Source organism: Beta vulgaris, chromosome 1 (genome assembly GCF_026745355.1).
Source record: "Beta vulgaris subsp. vulgaris cultivar EL10 chromosome 1, EL10.2, whole genome shotgun sequence".
Classification (NCBI taxonomy): Eukaryota; Viridiplantae; Streptophyta; class Magnoliopsida; order Caryophyllales; family Amaranthaceae; genus Beta; species Beta vulgaris.
In genome coordinates, this window is record NC_079202.1 from 25,786,470 (window position 1) to 25,800,725 (window position 14,256).

The window sequence follows — 14,256 nt, forward strand, 5'->3', positions numbered from 1 at the left end:
TAGTGTCAGTTAACAGTTGTTTTTCAGCTAGTCTATATGCTTCATTAGACTGTTGCTTCAGCTAGTAATGATTGTGTTTCAGTTAGACTTGATTGTTTTTCAGCTAGTTTATTGTGTTTCAGTTAGACTTTTTATTTTCAGCTAGTCTTTAAGTGCTTCAGTTAGACTTTTTATAAGCTAGTCTTTATAGTGATTCAGTTAGACTTCTTTGTTTTTCAGCTAGTCTTTCAAGTGCTTCACTAACTGGTTATCATACCCTTCACTAGCAGAAAAAACATCAATTTGCTCCGGTTAAAACCCGTGCAAATGCTCCGTATTTGACTCGTAGCAGACGGCATACGAGCATTTGAACAATTCTGAAATGCTTCGGTTGAAAACCGGAGTATTTGGTCTGTCAAATGCTCCAGTTGTAATTAAAACCGGAGCATTTGATGAATTTTATATGCTCAAATTGGGTCAAATGCTCCGGTTATTAGTTAAAAACCGGAGCATTTGGTCACATGTGCTCCGGTTTTTCCTAAACAACCGGAGCATTTGCGATATTTTTAATTTAAAAAAAAAAAATGGTTGCTGTTGTTAAAGAACAAGAAGCACGCAATAGGTAGGTAGCCCAGCATTACATGACCAAGCCAGGTAGCACCATAGTCCATAGCAGCGCCACATTACACTTTACACTGCCACCTAGCATACTCAACCAGCTAGTAGCAGCCATAAAAACTAGAAGTATTATATATATTCCGTACACTACAAATTAAATAAATAATTTTTTTGTTAAGCAAAAATCAGAATATTATTGCATCAAAAAACCATAAACGATAAGCTCAGCAAGGGACATAACCCCAAGACCAAGAGCAAAACCAACAGGCTACACAAAGCCAAAAACACCTATGAGAGAAATAACTCTCTAAACCATCTAATATCAACAGCTCTAGTACTATGGGAGATAATATTATGAACTCTATTATATACATCATGCTTAATTCTATTTATAGTATTCTCTATTCAAGTCTAAGTTCTTCAGTTGCACCCATATTGGAACCAAACTAATTTATTTCTCAGATGGAAAGAACAAAGATAACTCACATCATCCCGATCAACTAAGTCAGCCACACGACCTCCATTAGCCCATATCCTATCTGCAATGCTAAGCACCTTTTTCTCACTCTCCATTTTGTGTTTCCAAGGGTATCCAAGGCCTAAAAGAATTCGCAAGTAGAGAGCATCAACATTGTTGCAAAGATAAACCAGTTGCAATGTAGATGTAATCAATTATCACAGAGGAATGAAGTGCAAAAGCAGATCATACAAAATGAAACCACTTTCTTCTCTAACCTCAAAGACTGGTTCTAGCTGTTCTGCAGAGGCCCTCTTAACTGCTTCTCGCTGATGTTTGGATCCATGAGTTCTCATGACAAATGATCGCAAAACCAAGTATGCACCTCTATCATAACTAAGACAAGACAAACATAAAAATATAAGAGGGATAACCAGAATATCAGAAATCACATTGAGTCAAAATCGGGACCCAATTGCCCATGCCATTTTGAACGTATCTGTTGCATTTTTCACAGATAACAATATGAGCCCCATCCCCAAGCTTTAAGGGTGGACAGAAGAGGCTAAAATTCGATTGAAACTAAAAAAAAAAACTTAAGCCTCGCTACTTACAGCCTAACTCTCTATTTTGTTTGACGGAGGTGACACGGGTGTTAGAAAAAACTCAGACCTAACACATATGTGGTGACATTAAGAAAGCACACAGGGGGCCCAGCTAATCTAGACTCATCATTCTTCTGCTTACATAATTTAGGAATACATGTAGTTTAATCTTGAATCTCAATATGAACTTGAGAGGCATATGAAATAACGTTTTTGCTGAAACTTTGTCACAATGAGGAAGCGACAAAACTTGGAAGCAGTAATCAGTTAAGAGGCAGTGTTTGCTGAAACTTTGTCACTCTTATCAACTTGTCAATTAACCAAGTCAGAAAGAATTTAAAGTTAAACGCACACCAAAGAATTTGATGTGGTATCCAATTAATGCATACTAAAGTTCAACTAAAAAGCAGTGTTTAACTAAGAGGAGTTTGTCATTTACTATTTTGTTGTGTTTGACGATAAGAAGCATTAATCAGTTAAGAGACAGTTTTCAGCTGTAAGGGGGCAACAATTAAGTTTCGAAATAAATTTGGAAGTGTGATACAAATTTTGAAGTATATATTTTAGAGGTTTTGGCACAAAGAAAAATAGGCATCAACAAAAGACCTATAAAAACTATCCTTGGTTTATTATGATCGTCCGATTGAGCTTTCAATGTAGCAATTATCCTTGGTTTATTATGGTTATTATAAAGTTTTATGGTTGATCAGTCAGATTCAGAGTATTATTTTTAACTGATAATTGATTATAACAGTCTGATAATGGTGTAGGGATGTGACCTTGGTATAATTAATCAAAGTATTATTTTATTAAGCACGGGTTTGACCACAAATAACAGCTAATAGCTGTAATTATCTTAGTATTCTGCTTCTTTTTAGATGTTACAACTTATATTATACATATGAATAATGAATGTTGCATCTGAAAATACAACTTTTACTGATTTGGTCTGATTTTGTTGTTTGAATTTGATGATATACTACTATATATATGTAATCTTCCTCTCTCAAAGGCTCAATCGGACGATCAATGAAATTTCATCTGAAAAACATTACAATGAAATTTCCTTTTTCTGAAAAAAACTACTTTGGAAACTTACCTCATAGTAATCTTCCTCTCTCAAAGGCTCCAACGACAACTCAGCTAGACCTCTTCTGGTTTCAGTCAGTGCAGCTTGAACCTTCCCCGGGTTTCTTGCACTGACACCAACAGGGACCTAGAGAAACAAAATGGTAAGAAAGCAGATAATGTACTGAAAATACAACTTTTACTGATTTGGTCTGATTTTGTTGTTTGAATTTGATGATATACTACTATATATATGTAATCTTCCTCTCTCAAAGGCTCAATCGGACGATCAATGAAATTTCATCTGAAAAACATTACAATGAAATTTCCTTTTTCTGAAAAAAACTACTTTGGAAACTTACCTCATAGTAATCTTCCTCTCTCAAAGGCTCCAACGACAACTCAGCTAGACCTCTTCTGGTTTCAGTCAGTGCAGCTTGAACCTTCCTCGGGTTTCTTGTACTGACATCAACACGGACCTAGAGAAACAAAATGGTAAGAAAGCAGATAATTTACTGAAAATACAACTTTTACTGATTTGGTCTGATTTTGTTGTTTGAATTTGATGATATACTACTATATATATGTAATCTTCCTCTCTCAAAGGCTCAATCGGACGATCAATGAAATTTCATCTGAAAAACATTACAATGAAATTTCCTTTTTCTGAAAAAAACTACTTTGGAAACTTACCTCATAGTAATCTTCCTCTCTCAAAGGCTCCAACGACAACTCAGCTAGACCTCTTCTGGTTTCAGTCAGTGCAGCTTGAACCTTCCCCGGGTTTCTTGCACTGACATCAACACGGACCTAGAGAAACAAAATGGTAAGAAAGCAGATAATGTACTGCAATTACTGTACCTCAAAAGGGAAAAAGCATAAATAGTCATACCGGCGAGAAGAAATAACCAGTTGCAGCCACCTCAAGTAGATGAGTTCCAGCTGGCACGTTATGGCTTTGGCATGGTCAAGGATTACTTGGTAAAGCACAAGACAAGACGAAATATGAATTCTCAAGCCATTAGACTATATATGTACGAATAACTAAATCAAGTCATAAATTGATAGAGGAATTGGCAAAAAAACATTACAATCAAAACCAACCAAAACGACCAAATTACTCTATTATCAATTATCAAATTTTCCCGATTAACCGTGTTGGCGTGAAATCATAGGCGATTGGGGTTTATTCAATTATGGCAAAAATTGACCCAAAGCTTCAAGAAATTTATCAATTATCACCACAAAGGTATAGAAATTAACAAATGAAGATCTGTAAAAGCCAGATACGGTTCATACATTACATGAAACTCATGCTTCATATGAAAAATAATTTTTGACATATCAAAATTCATAACACAATTAACTACAACTTCAAACAGAAACAACAAATTTCTGCCATAACACGAGTAAATTCTTAAATTATGTTAATAAATTTCAAATTAACCACGAATTTCTAGCCTAATTAATGGCATCAATCGTAGCCTCAATCACTGCATACTAACTTGTTGACTCAAACAAAACCCTAGACGAAATCAAAGAAAACCCTAAAAAAATCCCCAAATCTAAGAAACCAAAAAAAGGAACCAAAAAATACAGCAATAAAACTAAATCACAACAATAAAGTTTGTACGAAATTACCTGGACATGTATTCCAAGGAGCGGATCGAGAGAGAAGAGGGATAGAGAAGCAGTTTGATGAGGGAAAGAGAGAGAACGACGGGGGGAGTAAAATCAAAACTTAGCATCAATTAGTTTACCATCTATCGATTTTACCTAATTAGCAACATATTTCACAAGCCAACAAGCATTAACCGAACAGAAGTCGACGACGGAGCCCTAATTTATCGACCAAACAGAAGTCCACTTGGGCCCTAATATGTCGACCGAACAGAAGCGGTGGACGACGGAGGACGGCTGAGTGGGCGAGAAAGCGAAGGACTTGGGACAGACGGAGGGAAGACGGACGGAGGACGGCTGAGTGAGTGAGTGAGAGAGTGGGTGACTTAGGAGAGCGAGGGAGTAGGGACTGAAACTGATCTATAGGGTCGACTAATATTTGATTAAATTAATTAGCAAGGGGAAGTTTCACCTAAAAAAAACTAGCGCTTAATAATCCATGTGCTCCGTTGATTAACCGGAGCATTTATTCACAAATGCTCGTGTTGATTAGTCAACCGGAGCATTTGACATCAAATGCTCCGGTTGATTAGAGCATTTGTGAATTTTTTTTTCTAAAATTGTCACAAATGCTCGGGTTGATTATTCAACCAAAGCATTTGATAAGTAGCAAGCTGTTTTTTCCACTAGTGCTTTTCTATTAAAAAAGTTTCAAAAACAGAATTCTAACAAGTAAAAATACTCCCTAAAAACAATAAAGTAATCATACCCTTTTCAGGTCAACAAGTGCAAAATGGTTAGCATTTTGACCATCATACAGCTCCATAGATTTGATTGCATAGACACCACAATCATAGTTGTTGTCCTTGCTTCTCCAAGGGAAATAAAGAGTTGATGTTTGCCAATGGTGGAGATGATCAAAATCACGACTTCTCATTTTACCTTACATAAAAGAATCAAAAGCACGACACTGCATTTGAAGATGAAAAAGTTAAGAACAATTAAAAAACAAGTAATAAAATGGAATGAAAAAAAATCCAATAACAAAAGCGTACGTACAAAGTATGTAAGACCGTTAAATCCCTCATGCATATATCTATCAATATCCTTCATGTTTGTACGATTGTCAATGTTTTCAATCCTTTTAGCTTTCTTGTTCAGCACCAAGACAGTATAATGATCATCCTTGTGAACAGGAACAAAAATCTGGAAAATAACAAAAGATGCAAAAGCAATAAGTCTACCTGACAGAGAACAAAGAACTAAATGAAATACTAAAAACACTAGCTGAAACAAAAACATACATTAACTGAAAGATTGAAAACACTGACTGAAATGTAAATTACTCCAACTCATTTATATACACTAATTGAACTAGAAACATACACTAACTGAAATAGAAAGATACACTAACTGAAACATAAACTAGTACTAACTGACAAGCAACATACACTAAGTGAAATAGAAATATACACTAACTGAAATAAAAACATACACTAACTGAAACATAAATTAATACTAACTGACAAGTAACATACACTAACTGAAATAGGAACATACACTAACTGAAACATAAACTAATACTAACTGACAAGTAACATACACTAACTGACAAAAAACATACACTAAATGAAACATAAACTAATACTACCTGACATGAAACATACACTAACTGACAACAAACATACTCTAAATAAAACATAAAATAATACTAAGTGAAATCAAAAGAAATAAAAAAATGGTTAATAATAATACAACTAACCAGTTCAGCTTCTCGAATATCATTCCCTGGAAATGATTTCACCCATGAAGAAATAGCTTCCTTACATTTATTGTAGTATAAATCATCATCTTTTATAACCAGTTTTTCTTCTTTTCTTCCCATTCCTTCAACTTCTGATCATACTCACTAGTGCCCTCCAGCTTTTTCAAAATAATCTCATTTTCAGCAATCTCACTATCAACCTTAACCTTTTTTACCTTCTCAGCACACATCCAATTGTATAGTTCTGCAACAAAAGAAAACAGATAATATGGCAAACTGAAAAACAGAAGATGACCAACTGAAAAACATAATATGACCAACTGAAAAACATAATATGACAAACTGAAAAACAGAAGATGACCAACTGAAAAAATAATATGACCAAATGAAAACAAACATATAAAACTAAGCAATAACACTAAACACTTACAAAAGGCATAATATTAAACCAGAATCTCCTTGTTGCAGAAGGTGATTCCTCTTCTTGCCTATTAAACATGCAGGCGCATCCATCAATAACTGCACTGGTGAGCCAACCTTGACGAGGCATGCTAATTAAGTCGAACTTGTACAGCTGAACCGCGTAGTTGCTATGAGGATTATCAAAATCCACAATGAGATCACTTTGTAGTTCACTTTGCATAATATGATTTTTCATCTTCACTTCTTCAGAATCTATATCCAATGACATGAATGAAAGATCTTCAAACTCATTGTAAAATAGATAATCAACCAGCAACCTCTGCTCAGGAGACAGATCACTCAAATACTTATTATATTGTTGCAAGCTTCGACACAATATTATGCCATGATTGTTGACAGGAACAGCATGCAATCCAGGCATAGAAGAAAAACCAACACCAGCTTCCTTCTCATCCTCTTCTGTTTTTGGCTTGTCAGAATCAACTCCTTGACTTGCAATCCTGTCAATGGGCTCATCCAAACCTTCATCGTCATAATCATCACCTGGTTCCTTAACTCTCAAAACATTCTCAGATTTCTCTGAAGTATGGTCATAGTCCCACCCCTTCAATAATTCAGGTGTTGAAGGAATTTGTGACTTTGATTGTTTCTGAGGTTTGTAGGATTTGTATGATGATTGATCAGAATAAGAGCCATCACCCTGCATTCAATTAAAATATTAAAAAAATACTTTAAACAAAAATGACAGATATACTAACTGAAAGATAAACATACACTAACTGAAAATAGAAACAGATACTAACTGACAAGAAACACAAACCAAATGAAAATAAAACTATTACTAACTGACAAGAAAGATACACTAACTGAAACATAAAATAATACTAACTGACAAGAAACAAACACTAACTGACATGAAACTTACACTAACTCAAACATAAACTGATACTAACTGACAAGAAACAAACACTAACGGACAACAAACATACACTAACTGAAATAGAAAGATATACTAAATGACAAGAAACATACACTAACTGAAACAAAAAAAATAAACAAATTAAAACACAAACTAAAACTATACTTACTCGAGGATATTTTACATTTACTGGAGTGATGATTGGAATTGAACTTCCAACACCCTCACCACTCTCTGCACTGTCTGCAAATCCAACATCCTCAACAACAGGACTAGGAGTTAATAGTTGGAATGAAGGGCCATCGAAATCAGGTATCTTTTTCCTTTTAGCAGAAGAATCAACTCTCCAAGACTTTCTGCTATATACATTCTCAACAGCTTCAACAACAGGAGGAGGAGGAGGAGGAGTTGGATTACAAAGATCAACAAGATCAACACCAATAGCGGTGCGAGTAGGGACGTGTGTAGAACTCTTACACTTATCCTTATCCTTAGCCCCTTTAAGTTGATCATCATCAGCATTCCTCGTCTTCGTATCATCTTCCTTTGGTTGTTCTTTCTCAACATCTTAATTCAAAAACAAAAACAATAAAAAATAAATAAAAAAGTTCCATTTGATATTTATATGATATTCAGTTGGTATTAATATTATTTCAGTTAGAGTATCAAAGTTTTCAGTTGGTCTAAATATTCTTTCAGTTTGACTTGTTTATTGTTCAGCTAGTCTTTATAGTGCTTCAGTTAGACTTGTTTATTTTTCAGCTAGTCTTTATAGTACTTCAGTTAGCCCTATTTATTTTTCAGTTCGTTTTCATATTGTTACAAACTGAAACATATTTCAGTTGCTATTTATAAGATATTATTTCCTTTAGAGCATCACATTTTCAGTTGGTCTTTGTATTCTTTCAATTAGCTATAAAATCAAAGAAACTTACTTCCTCCTTTCTCTCCATCTGCATGAACCCCAGCATCCAACTCTTTATTTCCTCCTTTCTCTTTATCTCCTTGAAGACCACCATCATCATCAGCATTGCCAGTCTTCTTATCATCTTCCTTTGGTTCTTTCTCATTATCTTCATTCAAAAACAAAAACAATAAAAAAAAAATTCTAAATACGCAATAACTGAAAAACACAAAATCAAATCATTGACAAACTGAAACAATTTTTCCACCAGATTAAATAAAAACAAATAGCAAAAGTTTCATTTGGTATTTATATGATATTCAGCTATTATTAATATTATTTTAGTTAGATATCAGACTTTTCAGTTGGTCTTTTTATTCTTTCAGTTAGCTATTCAACTTTTTCATTTAAGCAAACTAAAACAATACAATAAGAAGAACTTACTTCCACCTTCTCTCCATCTCCATGAACACCAGCATCCTTATCTCCTCCTTTGTCTTCATCTCCTTGAAGACCAGCATCACCATTATCATCAGCATCATCATCCTTTGTCTCATTATAATTCTGGTGATCCTTATCATCACCATCATCATCATCATCATCATCATCATCATCTTTATGCTGATCATCATCAGCATTCCTCTTCTTCTCATCCTCCTCTCCTTCTTTTTCATCATCTTCATTCAAAACATAAAAAAACAACTAAATACACATGAACTGAAACAATGTTTCCACCAGATGAAAAAAAAACATCAACTGAAAACATCCAGCAATCAAATGAAAACTTAATTGAAGTGAAAAAATTCATTTAGTATTCATCTCATTTTCAGCTGGTGATATTATTTCAGTTAGACTGTCAAAGTTTTCAGTTGGTCTTTTTATTCTTTCAGTTAGAGTCTCAAAGTTAGCTATTTAACTTCTTCATTTAAACATTTCTTTCAGTTAGAGTCTAAAATTTTTATTCCAACCAGATTACAAAACTACAACAACAAAATGAAAACAATATAATGAAAGGAACTTACTTCCTTCTTTCTCTTCAACTCCATGAACACCAGAATCCAAATCAGGAACATTTTCATTTCTTCCAAACTCCAATTCAACAGGCCGCTTCACCAATAGTGAAATTGTAGGATCAACTTTGTTTGCACTGTCTTTCGCTTCCAAATGACGCTTGCATATGTCGTCAATTTGACTCAAAAAATCTGGTTAAATACTTCACTGTCATCCAGAAAATACTGTCTTGAGACAGCTTCTGCCTTCCCCGAATATTTTGGGCAATCTCCAAGTTCACTTGACAGAATGCAAGCGCATTCCTCTTCAACTTGTGCATGTTCTTCACATATTCCTTCAATTAAAAGAGCAAAACAAAAATAAACAAACAAATCAATATGATAATGACACAGAAACAACATAAACAAAAAATAAAGGACCAACTGAAAGAATCCAACAATCAAATGAAAACTTAAATGAAATAAAAATAAACTTATTTAGTTTTCAGTTACACTAATTTAGTTTCCAGATAGACTTATTTAGTTTTCAGTTAGACTTATTTGTTTTCAGTTAGACTTATTTACTTTTCAGTTAGACTAATTTACTTTTCAGTTAGACTAACTTAGTTTTCAGTTAGACTTATGTACTCTTCAGTTAGACTTATTTAGTTTTCAGTTAGACTTATGTACTCTTCAGTTAAACTTATTTAGTTTTCAGTTAGGCTTATTTAGTTTTAAGTTAGACTTATTTACTTCTCAGTTAGACTTATTTACTTTTCAGTTAGACTAATATAATTTTCAGTTAGACTTATTTACTCTTCAGTTTGACTTATTTAGTTTCAGTTAGACTTCTTTATTTCTCAGTTACACTTCTTTATTTTCAGTTAGACTTATTTGCTCTTCAGCTAGAACTGACATTATTTCAGTTAGAGGTTAACAGTCTTCACTTAGAGTTCAAGAGTAAAAAAAATAAAAACATAAGATAAATGAAACTCACAGGAACATCAAGAGCATCTATTTCCTCATCAGTCATCAAACTATGAGGAAGATCCATAATAAGCTGCCTAGTTGAAGGTGATGGACCCTCAACCACCTTCATTATAGGAGAACCAGACTTCCTACTAGCAGCACTAACACTAGGAGCTTTAAACTCAACTTCTGTTTTTTACGCTTCACCGGCAGAATAAAATTCATGTTGATCTCAAACTGCTTCACAACACTACTCAAATCCTTCTCTTCCTGCCAATAAGTGATAAATGGCTTACTGACATTTAAAAATCTAGATTACGACACTTGAAGTTGTGAATAACAGCAAGAGTCAAAGCGCTAATGCATCCCCGAAGCTTGAATGTTACTTTCTTCTGTCCAAGCTCATTCTTCTTCATCATAATAGACTGATGACAGTCCAAAACAGCAGCACAAAGACTTCTTAATATATATCCACACCAGTCATAGCTTGAAATTGTAGATGCATCTTCTAAACTCTTGGCACATTTCAGCACAGGCCCTAAATCAGCTATTGGACAAGGAAAAGATAACAAATAACTTCTTCAAATCATCCCCGGATTGATATTTCTTAAACAAATCATCCCAATTTTTTCTACCAATGTATGGCTTCTTGGGGTCAGAAATACCAAGAAACCTATGCCAATCCTTCCTGGCACTTCCAGCCTCTATCTGACTACCTTTCCTCCTAAAGGCATCATCATCTATAACCTCTACTGGTTTATCTGACACGGTAAACCCAAAACATCACTAATGGTAAACTTATTAAAAATCAATTTACCATTCTTTGTTGAAAACATCATTCCAGATGCATTGTAATTCAACAACACCTCCAAATTCAGATTAGGACAAAACTTCTTTATCCTAATATCTAAGAGACTCCCAAACCCAATATCCCTAATGTCTCTTTTTTGCTCATCACTCAATTACTAACCACTTCATTTAAATGGGAATAGTCTGACAATACTTGTAGACTAATTGACTTCATTTCTTGCTCAGTGAAATTCCTAAAAAAGTGAACAAAAATAAATTTAAAAAATAAAAAAAAACAATCATATAATATAAAAGGAGAATAATTAAAAAAAATACGATCTATCAAATGTGTCTTTCTGTTCATCGGGATTAGACTTGAAAATGAAAACTTGATTGGTGATAAATCAATTTGCCTTTCTTCTTAGACAATGATTTATCACATCTGAAAGAAAGAAAGTTTAATCAAACAATAAAACTAACTGAAAACAAAAACAGCATCAACTGAAAGAATACAAGGATCAACTGAAAGAATACGAAGTTCAACTGAAAGAATACAAAGAGCAACTGAAAGAAGACCACCATCAACTGAAAGAATACAAAGGTCACTGCTATTTTCACTTGTTTATTTTTCAGCTACTCGAGATTCAGTTAGTTATATTACTATTATATTGCTTCAGTTAGACTTGCTTGTGTTTCAGCTAGTCTTATTGTGCTTCAGTTAGCCTTGTTTGTTTTTCAGGTAGTCTATATAGCGCTTCAGTTAGCTTGTTTTTTTTCAGGTAGTCTATATAGTGCTTCAGTTAGACTTGTTTGTTTTTCAGGTAGTCTATATAGTGCTTCAGTTAGACTTGTTTACTCTTCAGCTTATATTAATTGTGCTTCAGTTACACTTGTTTGTTTTTCAGCTATTCTTTACAGTCCTTCAAAGTAACTTCTTTGTTTTTCAGCTAGTCTTTATTGTGCTTCAGTTAGCCTTGTTTATTTTTCAGCTAGTCTATATAGTGCTTCAGTCACACTTGTTTGTTTTTCAGCTAGTCTTTACAGTCCTTCAGTAACTCTTTTGTTTTTCAGCTAGTCTTTATTGTGCTTCAGTTATAGCCTTGTTTATTTTTCAGCTAGTCTATATAGTACTTCAGTTAGACTTGTTTGTTTTTCAGGTAGTCTATATAGTGCTTCAGTTAGACTTGTTTGTTTCTCATCTAGTCTTTACAGTCCTTCAAAGTGACTTCTTTATTGTGCTTCACTTAGACTTGTTTGTTTATCAGCTAGTCCTTATTATTTCATTTAGTATAATTATTCTTTCATTTCATTCTATTCCAATTACACTTATAATTTTCATTGAAAATTTACATTGCTTCAGTTAGACTTGTTTGTTTTTCAGGTAGTCTATATAGTGCTTCAGTTAGACTTGTTTGTTTTATCAGCTAGTCTATATAGTGCTTCAGTTAGACTTGTTTGTTTTTCAGGTAGTCTATATAGTGTTTCAGATAGACTTGTTCGTTTTTCAGGTAGTCTATATAGTGCTTCAGATAGACTTGTTCGTTTTTCAGCTAGTCTATATAGTGCTTCAGATAGACTTGTTTGTTTTTCAGATAGTCTATATAGTGCTTCAGTTAGACTTCTTCATTTTTCAGTTGGTCTTCTTACTATTTCATTTAGTATAATGACTCCTTTATTTCATTGTATTCCCAATAAAGACTACAAAATTTCAGTTATCATTTACATTCTTTCAGTTAGACTTCTATATTTTTTCAGTTAGACTTCTTATTATTTCATTTAGTATAATGATTCTTTCATTTCATTGTTTTTCAATGAGACCAAAAATATTCAGTTACAATTTACATTGTTTCAGTTACACTTCTTCATTTTTCAGTTACACTTCTTCATTTTTCAGTTACACATCTTTATTTTTTAAAAAAAGTAAAGAAAAACAAATGAAAAACACCATAAGAAAGGTACAAATGTCTAAATGAAACAAAAACAACATCAACTGAAAGAATATAAGAAGCAACTGAAACAATACTAGAATCAACTGAAAAAATATAAATATCAACTGAAAAACAACATCAACTGAAAGAATACAAGTAGCAACTGAAAGAATACTAGAATCAACTGAAAGAATATAAATATCAACTGAAAAACAACAACAACTGAAAACATATGTGTATAATAAAAAACAACATAAACTGAAACACAAACCCTAACAACATGAAATAAATACAATAATAAACTGAAAACATCCAAAAATAGAAAAAAACAAAATAAACATCTCAAGTACAGTAAGAACTTGAAATATACCTTGGATCATAATCACCATCTTTCTCTTTCTTCTTCCCAGCAGTAGACAGTGCCAAAAATTTTCGACACTCTTCACCTTCTTCGACTTCGGGCTACATTACAATTACAACAACAAAAACGCTAAGAATTTGAAAACAAAAAAAAAAATTGCAGCAAAAATCAAACGAAATTATACCTAGAATCATCTCTGATCCTCTTCACCACATTTGCGATGCAACAGTAATGAATTACGAACAAAAAAACAAGCTAAGTTTCAACAGTAGAGAAGTAGAGAACCAGAAAAATTCTAGAAATAATCAGTAATTAATATAGAAATATTTTCTTTGAAAAGAAGAAGAATCAGTTTTAAAACTAGCGAGAATCAAGCAGATATCGAAAAAACAGTTTCAAACTCGTTAAAAGATAATGACCTGATAACCGTTAATTTTTTTTTAAAAATAAACAAAGCTGCTGATCAACAAAAAGAAAGAAAACAAATATGAAAAAAAAGCCTGCGTGTTTTTGTTGGGCTAAGCCCGTCCGACGGAAGGTATTGGGTCAGACGGTCTGACCCAATACTTTCACTTATGTTTTACCTAATGCACATATATATTTTCAATTTTTTTGTGCATATATTTTAATATTATATATACTCTAATAGAAAATGTATTATAAAGTGGATAATAAATCAATTGAAAAACATAACCAACACTAAGGATTCACTTCATTTCCTAATTAGAGTGTTTATATTAGTACTAAAGTTTTCAAATAATACATACTTCCTCTAAATGTTGTAACTTAGCAACAAACATTAGAGTTAATGTAATTGTTTGAAAATGTTTCACAACAATTAAATAGAGAAAAAAAAAATTGA

General features: G+C 33.2%; 1 long non-coding RNA gene across 1 annotated transcript; it reads right to left on the reverse strand.

Annotated features, from left to right (window-relative positions):
- Nucleotides 1–3,420: 3,420 nt before the first annotated feature.
- LOC104898761 (uncharacterized) lies at nucleotides 3,421–3,750 on the reverse strand. Its single transcript, XR_790838.4, has 2 exons — nucleotides 3,620–3,750; nucleotides 3,421–3,537 (listed from the first exon to the last, which is right to left on the reverse strand). It is a non-coding gene; the product is annotated as an uncharacterized LOC104898761 (long non-coding RNA).
- Nucleotides 3,751–14,256: the final 10,506 nt, after the last annotated feature.